A 12,470-nucleotide genomic window follows, 5' to 3' on the forward strand; every position below is an offset into this window, starting at 1 on the left:
GTAAATTATATTGGCTTAAATCCAGAAAGAGTTCCTGGAAGAGTTGTCTGAATGGCAGATGAGCATTCCTCATCTGAGTGGGAAAACTGAAAGTGTTCTGCTCAGCTGCCTTGTGCACATGATCACTGAGCTAACACACCAAGGTTGAGATTTGAGCTCCCTGGGAACACAGAAATTAATTGTTAGGCAGTCACCTGTTAGAAACATTTGTATACAGATTTCAGTTCTGAGTTCAAGACTATTTAATGCAGTAAATTACATACATATTCAATGTTTATTGATATGAGAAAGCCAAACTCCTAAAGCAGAAATGCTAATGTGGAGCTTCATTTTTTTTCACCATCATTTCCTCTGGAAATGGTGAAAACCTGAAGTATCATGCAAAAGTTGCATGGAGTAAAAAAGTTTGAGTGAGAAAGACATAACTGGATCAAAAATACATGCTTTTCAACAACAACTTATCACAATCTATGAAATATCTAAAGCAAATGAGACACGTTAATTTTTTCTAGAAAGGTCTGAAATTTAATCGTGTTTATTTGGCTTGAAATCAGAATTAAACCATCACATTAAAATAAGCCATTTTCAAGTCAAATCTTTTTCACTGAGTAAATGTGTAATTTCATAACAGGAAACAGGGCAGGGAAGGCTGATTCTGATTGCACATGGGATGATGACAAATGCACACTTTAAACAAATTGTATGGAACTTAATGAAAATAGTGTAAGATTTCTGACATTTTTAGTAGTAATATTTAGGCAAAAATAATCAGAAACTGATTTTGGTTGTTGTTGTTTTCCTTTCAGTTTCAATGGGAACTTCAGAACTGTTTGCTCACTGAATTCTTCCAACCTGTGTTGAAGTAAAGCAAGTTCAGATTATCATCTCCATTTTTCAACATCCTACCCAGTTAACATCACACAATTTGTAAGTAAAAGACAGTTGAAGCCTAACTTCAACTGATGTTGCTACTGCTTCTTATTCCATATGCTACAGTAGTCATAATTAAACAGAAGTGTGAAATAACAATAAGTTTAGTTAGTGGGGAGACAGGCTAGATCAGAAAAGATTCAGGTTGAAACACTGAAGTCACAGTCTTACATGTTTATTCAATTTATGAGATTTTCAGAGCTACCAAACATAAAATCAGTTTTGTTACTCAGTTGATTAGATGTGTAAATAAGCACAGGAAAGGTAGATCTTATTCACACACACACACAAAATAAATCTTTCATTACTCCTTCTGCAGCAGAAATGGGATTTTATCATGTTTCATATATACACATTTTTTGGTTTTGTTTTACTACAGTTTCTCGTGTGAATTTTAAGCTTGGGAAGAACTAATGCATGGTCCAAAATTTCAAAATCTTCCATTTCAAGAGAGAGAAATGATTCTTTGGTAACACTTCTGTGCATTTTGAAACTCACTCTACAGTGCCCTTAGTTCCAAATGAGTCAGCTTTTGTTTGGTGATAGACATTGTGATGTAGGAATTGACTCATCTCTCCTATGAAGTGGTTCACAGCCACGCAACTACCATGATGTTATCAGGTGGGGGACAGTTTGTGCTACAGTTGACAGCAGTAACTAGGAAATTTCAATGTAACAGCCACCCGTTCCATCCTCAATCCACTGTAGCACCTTTGCTCATAACTGCTATTGTTTCATTTTAAATGGTGAGAAAATGCAAAAGAATCTGTTACATTAGGATCTACTTGGGTCATGAAAAATCAGAAATTGCAGCTTGCAATAAGATATCTGTCTGAACTTTCTGCTTCTTTATTGGCTACTTATGGCAGATACTTCAAAAGGTAACAGAGAACCTGTGCACATACTTCATGTTGCCTTGGCTTTGCTTTGCTGTTTAATTGTGTACTTTTATGGGATAAAAATTGACATATGATGATGTGAGGGATGGACTAAAGAAAGAAAAAAAAATAGGAAGGTACTGAATAGAAAGATCTGGTGAATGAGCTGTTGTGTCAGCAAGAAACAGTAATACAGCACAGTAAAAATGGGAAATTGGTACAATGAAACAATTTCTGAAAATAAAATATTATTATTAAAACAAAGTGGGTATTGGCATTTAAAATTGAAGCTTTTGTCTGTAAGAAAATCTGCACTATGCAACATACATTCATACCGTGTAAGAATTTTACAATGAATGAACCGCGTTTTTTGCCAGCATCTTTGCAGACCTGTGAGTTGCTGATATTGACTGAGACTGAAGTGCTGCAGATGGCCTCATGCAGATAAAATACAGGTGCACTGAACAGCATACAGTCTAAACAGCATCCTCCAAATAAAAGAAACACAGTTATGAGTTTCCAGCATAATTTTCACCAAAAAAATGTTCAACCTTGAATATTCTTGTGGGGATTTTTCTTTTCAGGAATGTGTGCTTCTAGAATGGACAGGTATGTGCTATACCTGTAATACTGTCAACGTAGCTGCAGAGCTCTGTACATTTTCTTGATATCCTAGTAAGAAATACCTCACTGCTTGTTGAGATAGAGATTTGTATACAGATAACTTAGTTGCTTAGTCACCTAGCTATTTCTCTTGCTTAGTCTTTACTTACTCAGATGATCAAAAGAATTGTTTGAGGAGGGAGAAACTCAGTCAAAATCAATCTAGCTTTGAAGAAATCAGATTCAAGTCCATGAGAGATTCTGGACATGAGACTAGGTAAACGTAATAGTTTACCTAGACAAAAGGCCAAACTTCATTCTCTAATATTAGGGGAAAGCTTAGAGAGCATTTGCTGTTAGTAGTATTGCAATTGCTTGAAAAAACAGGTAAATTGCCTCTAGACATATTACAGCCATGTTGCACACCCCTAAAAAGTCAAAACCCAAACAAACTCTTGCACTTTGTTTTTACTTCAGAGGAATCTTCCTAAATTTAAACTGTAGAAGATAACATGTAAGTGTTGCTTACCAGCATTTTAAATCTGACCCAGCTTTGAGCTTTCAGTGAGAGAGATCTCAACCCTTCCTCCCTACATACGTTCCTACCCCATCCCTGGTACTTAATCTGGGGTTTATGTACCTATTGACTAGAGGACCCTTTCCCATAACTTATGAAAATCATGTAAATGATTTGTTTCACATTCCATTAAAACACTTTTAAGCACCCAATTGTGCCATATAATTTTCTCTTTCTAATTGTAGATTCTTATTTGGCAGTGACTGGCTCCACCCCTGTCTGCCTTCCAGTAGCTGAATCTCTGAATCATCGTCTTTGTCCCATCTGGTAAGTGTGGGCTCAGGTAGTCTCTTACTGCAGTTTCCTATACAACTGCTATCAGGATTGTAAGATAAAGCCTTCTTCAGGTCACAATTAGCTTGTCATTGACCTCAGTAGAGTTTTCATAAAAGAACTAACAGGGAATTTGCTTTACAGAGTATTTGCTCAGTCTGCTGAGCGCTCTGGGTACACATGAATGAAATTCTAAAGTTCAGCTTGGTATTCCATAAAATCCCAAAACATAACAAAAAAGTTGTTGAGTATCATAGAAATCTCTTGCTATTTAACTTTCGACAGATTTCATGCCCTTCATCCTCATTTTCCCTCCGAACTGAAAAAGCTGAGCTTTTTCTTTATTTTTTTCATATTACTATCTGCTTTTTGATGTCTTTCATTTTTGCAAGAAAAATCAAATCAAATGTAACAGAAAATGTTGAAAAGAAGCTTTCATTTTCCTTCACTAAATAAATGTATTTATTTGCCCGATTTGAAAATTAAGACACAAAATATTTTTAGTTCCTTCCTTTTTTTTTTTTTTCCTTTTTTTCTTTTTCTTTTTCTTTTTCTTTTTCTTTTTCTTTTTCTTTTTCTTTTTCTTTTTCTTTTTCTTTTTCTTTTTCTTTTTCTTTTTCTTTTTCTTTTTCTTTTTCTTTTTCTTTTTCTTTTTCTTTTTCTTTTTCCCTATTGGAATTGATAGTAAACTGAGATTTTAATGAGTCACATAGCTCTAGGCTTAAGTTCTTTCTTACAAAGCTTTTATGTTCATTAGGAGACATTAGTTCCCTATTGTATGTTAATCCTTCTCCCACCACTTCAGTGAAAGAGAATCTCTCATCTTCAGTCTTCCTAGGATGGTATGCTAATCTGTCTGTCATCAGCATCTACATACACGCTGAATGCATTTCTGAGCTGCGTACAGCTGTAGCTAAGACATGCATTCAGTCAACATGGGAAAGGCTTTTTTTTTGTTTTGTTTTCAAATTATAAGCTTTTTTTTTTTTTCTTTTCTTATGATAGAGCCTTTTTTGACCTACTCTACTTTACTTTGAAGTTTTTTCATTGTTAGCAGTGAAGTTTAAAAGGTATAAGAATTTGCTTCATTTTAGATAAATGTTTGCAAGTATGAATGTGTTCAGATGTTCAGGTACCTTGATGACTGTCTGCTTTAAAACTACTAAAATGAAACAACAGACTTTGTTTGGAGAGTTCCAGTAATTTCTTTATGCAGCTTGACCAAAAGATAAGCAAAATAACTGAGTGTATAGTGGACTTTGGTTTACCCAGTCCAAAGCACCATCTCAAGTGATTTGGGGAAATAAAAGCCTAATTAACTGCATGTCAAGAGGTTGGACATTAGTAGAACAAAATAACTTGTGAACTAGATGAAATAATGGAAGATAATATAAATCTGGGAGCAAATCACAGAAAAGAGGATCATCAGAGTTAGACAGAGAGTAGCTGAAAAAAAAGTGGAAAAAGAGAGGATGGAACATCAAACTAGCTTTTCAAAACTCAGAGTGGAGAAAGCAGTTTGTTTTTTTATTTGTTTGTTTTTGTTTGGTTGGTTGGTTTTGGCAGGCAGAGGGGAAGGCAGGGGAAAGGTTGGTTTTATAAGCCATTTCATCAGTCTCTTGACATCATGCCTTCAACATTTTAATGTTTTTCTTGATTCTTGAAAAGCCTGCAGTTATCCCTTTCCATTAGGAGGAGAATTTTAATTATTTTGGATGTCAGATTTCTCAACTGACTTCCAGTTGATAAGCAGAACATACTAGAAATTTAATCAACCTGTAAAAATTGGAGTGAATTCATAGAGGTTGTATGCCACTACTGGCCATTATAGGATATCCATCCAGCTACAGCTCCTTGTCTAGTGGGTGTTCTGGTGTGTTATTGTGTATTGGTTTCAGAGCTGTGATGGAGTTTTAAAACAGCATTGGTTAAATATTTTTTTGCTCCACTCCCACCCCTCTAAAAAAAGCATCAGAATCTGGAGGAGGAAAAATTATCCTAGAATCTCAGCCTGGGTGACCATTCTATTTATACTCAGTGTAAGTAAATTTTAGCTTCAAGGTAGGTGAAGTATCTTACCTCAATTGCCAGTGTGATATTAATAATGTTTTGTGTTTTTTTTTTGTTTTGTTTTGTTTTTTGTTTTTTTTTTTTTTTTTTGTGCACATCTTTTACATTTTTTTTTCAGAGGATACATATTTTTCTAAGAAATTAATCTATTTTTTCACATCTGGCTGCTGAGCCAAACTTCCAGTCCTATTGTAAAGATTATGTGGCAGGTCACATTATTCTCTCTGCTTCAACAAAAATTAATTTTAGTAAGATGGGGTAGGGAAAATAGCTTAGCTATGAAGTATTTTTGAGACCTATTTTTGAGTACCCGTATGAAGAGGAAGGGCTAAGTTGTGTGGTTAATTTTAATTTTAAAATGGGCAGAAATCACCAGGACATAATCATTGTATTTTTTCATATATAAAGTCTGAACTGTCCTCCCTTCCTCTTTGTCTCACTGTTGCATCTATGCCATTTCACTTTGCAGAAACAACTCTTGGGAATGATCTTTCCAAGGACCTCGTGAGGCTAGGTCAAGTTCAATCCTTGTGTAATATTCTCTGTGGTAGCAGCAGTTCTACAGCTGAAGTATGGGCTGGATTTGGTGCTCTTTGTTTAATAAGCATCGTTGTAGCACAGTTTATAAAGTGATTTATAGCCTGAGATATCTGCTGTAACGTGTGCTTTGTTCGCTAATGACTCAGTTGTGTTTTATCCCAGCTTAGCCTTAGGAAGGAGGAAAGCTCTGTCTCCCTATAGGCAGAACAGAGATGCCTATTGGAGAGCTGCTAGAGTTACAGAAGGGTATGGGAGCTCTTCTCAGTGCTATTTCAAGAGAAGAGACACGGTGAAGGTCTGTTCCATCTTTCAAAGCAGAGCTGGCAGGACACAGGTGGGTGGGTCTGGCACATTATAGGAAGTTTGAACTGGGCATTCTTCCATGGCATCTTATAAACCTCCAGATGTCAAATCAGATGTTCTCACAACAACACAGATCCACTGCTAGTCTCCTTGAAGACAATAAGGATTGTACTATGGATTTCAGCTAGGTCAAGATCACATCAGTGCTATTTTATGTTCTGCTGTTACTTGAAGGGAATAGGAAAAATCTTTCTGAAATGCTGTGTGCTTCCTCCAATAAGAAACATAAACACACTGAAAAGAATTGCAGCTCTTATGGCATATACAAGAAGTATGCAAGAATGAAAGAAAAGGGAACTGCAATTTGCAGTGTCCTTGCCTTTTCCAAGAAGCAACAATGTCTTCATAGAGTGCTGTCCTTGTTCACTGCTGATAGCTTGTTAGCTTTTGTAGCTGAGTATCTTAAAACTTCTCTGCTGTCTTTCATTTCTCCTACCATTCTGTTATCAAAGGAAAAAAATGTTAAAGCTTAGAATATTAGAGATAAACATATTCTGTAATTAATGTATATACTAACAGTCTGAAAATGAGTGACGTTTACAGAAATAATATATATTATACTTCAGCATTGGTGGCAACCAATCTCTTCTTACTTCCTTTTCTTTTCTCACAATTTCCCTTGAAAATGATTGCTGGAGTCTCATCACTCACAAGAAAAGAATGTTTCACTATTCTTAGTGTCTTGCACTTTTTTCTTTGCAAGGCTTTGCATTCTGTGCAATGAAGACTCTTAATTCTTTTAAGTTTTCAGATGTGATTCCTTTACCTTGCAGAATATCTTCATATGTTACTTTGTGTCTTTGCTGTTTTCTTATCTTTCTTGTCTTTAGTTATCACAGTTCTAGAATTCATAGAATCCTGCAGCTTCTCATGTTTCTATGCAAATAACATGTATCTTAATAGCATAGTACAAATGTATGTCTGTAGTGCAGGAAACACCAATCACCTATAACATAGCTGTTAATAGCATCACAGAAAGCCACTTGATACAATGCAAGTTTGAATTTTCTGCATTGTTGCAGGATTTGTGGTACCCTAGTATGCGGTATTGGGCTTCATATTCTTTAACTAGAAAACATAATTATAATACTAAGATTAAAAAATAGTTTCTTAAAAGTCTATCATTTGAACTTTCACTCTGCACATACGCTATGATGCACCCTCTCCTAGATTCCAAAGTTAAGTTCAAACTCGATATGTGTAACTGCAGTACTTTCAATACAGAAATCATTAGAAATGAATATCAATTGATAGAACATCTTTTCCCAGAGGTGGGGAGAGCGGAACAAAGGATTTTGGTCACATGCATTCAAATTTCTCTCCTCAGCACAGGAAGAATAGGAATGAGAGGCTGTGCTGACAGTGACCACTGGCAGGGGACTGGCAAGTCTGCACTGACCTCCACAGTCCTCTGGGTAGTGCTGGCTGTAAGGTGCTGCTAAATGGTGTAGGAAGCACTGTAGGAACAGGACTGGAATGCCTTTTCTAAAGGCTGACACCAGAGGTTGACATGTCTTATCCATAGTCCTTCACACAGTCAGTCACCTCGCTTCTTCTCATCTCTTCTGATTCCCTTTGCCAAGGACTGACCCAGCAAACTAAAGGGAAGCTCACCAGCTGGGCTCCAACACAGGTAACACAGAAACAAGCCCTAAAAGTGGCTTAGTGTTATCAGAAGATGTATGAGCACATACCAAGTAAATGGATCATACCTCAGTAATTACAAGGAAAAGAGTATATGGATATATACCAAGCATTTCATTAAACAACAAAGTAATTTCTCCTTTACACTTCTTGAATTCCAAAAAGGTTTAGAACAGGTGTATTATGTTAAGTTTATTACACATAAGTGTTTAAATAATGTATATTCCATTCTTCCATTCTGTAGTACTAGCAAGGTCTTCTCTTGGCGGTTGCTAAATGTAAATAACAATACATAGTGACATTGCCCCCCCCCCCTTTTTTTTTTCAATCGAATCTACAATCACTCCTGGGGCAACTTAGCAGCAATTAAAACTTTGTCTCCTGAGACAAACCTAAATGTGCATGAAATTAGGTGAGGCCCTAAGGTTATAGCAGTTTAAAGGTACAGCCCATTGTTATGCTTAAGGGTGGCCTATATACCACATTCGTTATTTGTCTTCCCTAACCTGACATCGTGTTTGCGTAACTTACTAGCTCTCTGCCACACAGTTCTGTGAACGCTCGCTCTGTTTTTGTTTTCCTGCCCATAGCCTCTTTTCCTAGTCTTTCAGTGTTTCCCAGACAATTTTCACTGTATTTTCATAGTACTCTGCTGTCATTTCCCCACAGGTATTGGAGATCATTAACAGCTTTGCTGATGGCTGAGTTCTGAATAGGGACTATGCAAGTGTTCACGTGGATTGACAGTGTAACGTGATACCACACTGCATACCAGAATGTCAGTGCGGATAGGTATTGTAACTTATTATCCCTATTTGCACATGTATTAACTGAAATCATATATGTTTTTGTACTGTGTGTAATTTGTAAAAGAGCTACAGGTGTCTCTGCATTGTAAGGCACTCTTTGCCAACTTCAAAAGTTTTGACTGACTTGTCTAAACAGACTGCAAGACCTCTGAGGGTCATTTTTCCCTCCCTGTCAAAGAAGATTCGAAGTATCTCCCCACAACACACATATATCTTACTAATGAATCCAGAATTGCCTCAGAAGAGATTTACTCCCAAGGTCACTAAACTTTATTTATGCCTCCACTTGCCTCTAGGAACTCTATTGCAGTTCTTAAACAACAAATTTATTCTCAGTACCCAGCAGGGTCATCAGCAGTGGTAACAGATGAACCTTCTGTCTAACACAGGGGCACTTTTGGGGGGCCCTTTTTGTCATGTACTGAGTCTTCAGGCAGCCATATACAACTTCAAAGTATAAAGTTGTCATTTTTTGGGGTGTCACACATTGACAATAGCTACCATTAACAAGCTACTAGTCTGAGTACTGACATGCTTGTTACCATGATAAAGCATTCAGTGAGTCATTGCAGGCAGCCAGTAGTTAGATAGAAGAGTATCCACTGCTTCCCAAAATGGGGCTTCAGAGGCATGGAGTAGTCTGGTACCTTTGTTTCCTGCCCCCCCCGCCCCCTTTTTTTTTTGTCATCAGTCCTTGGGTTGACACCTATTCCTCACTCAAATCTTACTTGTGTCTACCATTATATTGCATGGCAATACTCAAATATACTTTTTCACAAAACAGTTGCCTCAGAAGCTTCAGCCATAGTTACATAGTTACACAGCTGTGCCATTGCGAAGTTCAGACTTTGCTTTCCCTAGAATAGGGCATTGCAGACTGATGTCTCACCATCTTTTGGGCAGTCGTGTGTGTGCATGTGTGTCTGAACCCCTGTATCCATGTCACAATGCACGACTGGATCCTCTGAAGTAAGTCAGAATAATTCTTGAGAATAATTATTGTCCTTGATTTGTTTCCTTTCTGCCTACACAATTTGTAGTATCATTAGACTCTCTTAAAAGTAATATGACTTTTGGGCTTAAATTTGCTGTTCTTTTGAAGGAAGGCAGAATTTGTGGGAACACCGATTTTGACGAAGTTCCCAGCAGGAAAGTTTTTGAAGTCCAGCTGAGTCTTATGGTCACTTTCAGAAATAAGAGAATGACTAAAAGATCCAGAAAATTGGCTTACTTCAAAACAAAAATGTACCTGACACACTTTCAGTGTGGAAGAATGACATAGTTTGCCACTTCAAAATTTCTCACAGAATTAAATTGTCATTCTCCAGCCAGCTCTACCCCATAATACTTCACTAGAATAAAAAATTGTTTTATACTGCAACGATACATGTTTTGCTCTGGAAAGTCTATATAAATCTTTCTGTAAATTCCCTGCATTTTCCTCCATTTCTCTTCCTTTAAAGTTCATTTGAAAGACTATTTGTCTCAGGTAATGTATTCCTTGTCTTTCTACAGCACTGAGGCTCCTCCAAGTCTTTACCATACTTATCCACAGAGTGTGGTGGTTTCACCCTGGTGGACAGCTGAACTCCACCACAACCGCTCTCTCACTCCCCCTCCTTAAAGGGAGAGATGGGGAAGAAAGTATGATGTGAAAGAAAAAAGGCTGGTGAGTAGAGATGAGGATATTCTATGTGCAGGATAAGGATAAATTGAGCGCAGAGCACAGCACTGCATAGACTGCTGTGGGTAAAGTTAAGTCCATCCCAGCCAGCCCCTCCATAAAGAGGAAGAAGGAATCAGGTGCACAAAAAAAAAAAAAAAAAAAAAAAAAAAAAAAAAAAAAAAAAAAAAAAAAAAAAAAACCTACAAAAAATTGGTTTGGTTGTGTTACACTTTTACAACTATTGTTATGCAGACCTTTCTTTCTTTCTTTCCTTTTCTTTTCGCACACCCATCAGCCTCTCTCCACACCAGTGTGATCTCTCTGCACAGGGTAGAAACTTTTCAGAAAAGGACTTGTCCAGATTCTGCCACTAGAGTTGGGATTGTCTGTGTCTGGAACATACCCACAACAGTGTTCAGCATGAATAACAATCATATTTAACTAATCCTGTACTTCTGTGGATTCCCATTACCTCAGACTTTGCTCTCAAGTAGCAGTCATGGATGGGTTCAGAGATTTGTTTGCCAGGACCTCAACAAGCTGGAGGAACCGGCCTACCACCGGGACCTCATGAACTTCATCAAACACAAATCCAAAGTCCTGTACCTCAGACAGAAAATCTCTGTATCATCTGAGGACCCCATCAGTAGGCTGCAGCTGTGCAAAGAAAAGTATCTGGGAGTTTGGAGGGACAAATGAAATGTGAATAAGCAGCGCTTCATTGCAGTAGTGACTGCAGTAACAAGTAAATAGCTGCCTGGACAAGGCTTAGTGTCATGCATGGCCTTCACTGAAATCATCTAATTCTCAGCTCTGACCCCCGTAAGATTATATTAAATGTACATTAATGTATATTAGTGTATATTAAATGTAGCTAATGAAGCTATGGATTTCAAGAAGACAGCCATTTTCACAGAATCACAGAATCATCTGGTTGGAAGAGACCTCCAAGATCATCTAGTCCAACCTCTAACGTAACACTAACAAGTTCTCCACTAAAACACATCATTAAACTCTACATCTAAACGTCTTTTAAAGACCTCTAGGGATGGTGACTCAGCCACTTCCCTAGGCAGCCCATTCCAATGCCTAATAACCCTTTCGGTAAAGACGTTCTTCCTAATATCCAACATAACCCACCCCAGCACAACTTCAGCCCATTGCCCCTCGTCCTGTCACCGAGCACATGGGAGAATAGACCAATCCCCGTGTCACTACAGCCTCCTTTAAGGTACATACAGAGATTGATAAGGTTGCCCCTGAGCCTCTTCTTCTCCAGGCTGAGCATCCCCAGCTCCCTCAGCCGCTCCTCATAAGACTTGTTCTCCAGACCCCTCAACAGCTTCGTTGCTCTTCTCTGGACTCACTCAAGCACCTCGATGTCCTTCTTGTAGTGAGGGGCCCAAAACTGAACACAGTACTCGAGGTGGGCCTCACTAGAGCTGAGTACAGGGGGACAATCACTTCCCTAGCCCTGCTGGCCACTCCGCTTCTTATACAAGCCAGGATGCTGTTGGCCTTCTCCCAGGTCCTTCTTTGCCCCGCAGCTTCCTAACCACTCATCTCCCAGCCTGTAGCTCTGCTTGGGGTTGTTGTGCCCCAGGTGGAGGACCTGGCACTTGGCCTTGTTGAACTTCATACAGTTTGCTTCAGCCCTTCGGTGCAGCCTATCCAGATCCTCCTGCAGAGCCTTCCTACCCTCGAGTAGATCGACACACACCTAACTTGGTGTCGTCTGCAAACTTACTGAGGGTGCACTCGATCCCCCTGCCCAGATCACTGATAAAGATATTAAAGAGAACTGGCCCCAGTACTGAGCCCTGGGAGACTCCACTAGTGACCAGCCTCCAACTGGATTAAATCCATGAACCATGACTCTTTGGGCCTGGTTACCCATACAGTTTTTAACCCAACGAAGTGTATACCTGTCCAAGCCATGAGTGGGGAAGTATTTTGCATCAGGCACCAAGCTGCAGAATGAGCCATAGTGGAATTAGGATATACAGTCCAAAGACAGCAGGGTGAGGATTAAAAATAAACAAAACAGCAACAAACAGCAACAACAGGTGGTATAAGGAAGGTATGTGTCATGGTCTTGACTAGGACAGAGTTAGTTT

The 12,470-nt window shown here is 38.4% G+C and overlaps 1 long non-coding RNA gene across 1 annotated transcript in view; it reads left to right on the top strand.

Moving 5' to 3' along the window:
- The first annotated feature begins 828 nt into the window (after nucleotides 1-828).
- The window catches only part of LOC309874828, a 47,090-nt gene continuing 35,448 nt past the window's right edge, over nucleotides 829-12,470 (top strand). The window contains exons 1-2 of the long non-coding RNA XR_014316923.1: nucleotides 829-927; nucleotides 3,174-3,255. This is a non-coding gene — a long non-coding RNA (uncharacterized lncRNA). The remainder of the gene's footprint in view (nucleotides 928-3,173; nucleotides 3,256-12,470) is intronic.

The sequence above is a fragment of the Aythya marila genome (genome assembly GCF_965140915.1).
Source record: "Aythya marila genome assembly, chromosome: 2".
NCBI lineage: Eukaryota > Metazoa > Chordata > Aves > Anseriformes > Anatidae > Aythya > Aythya marila.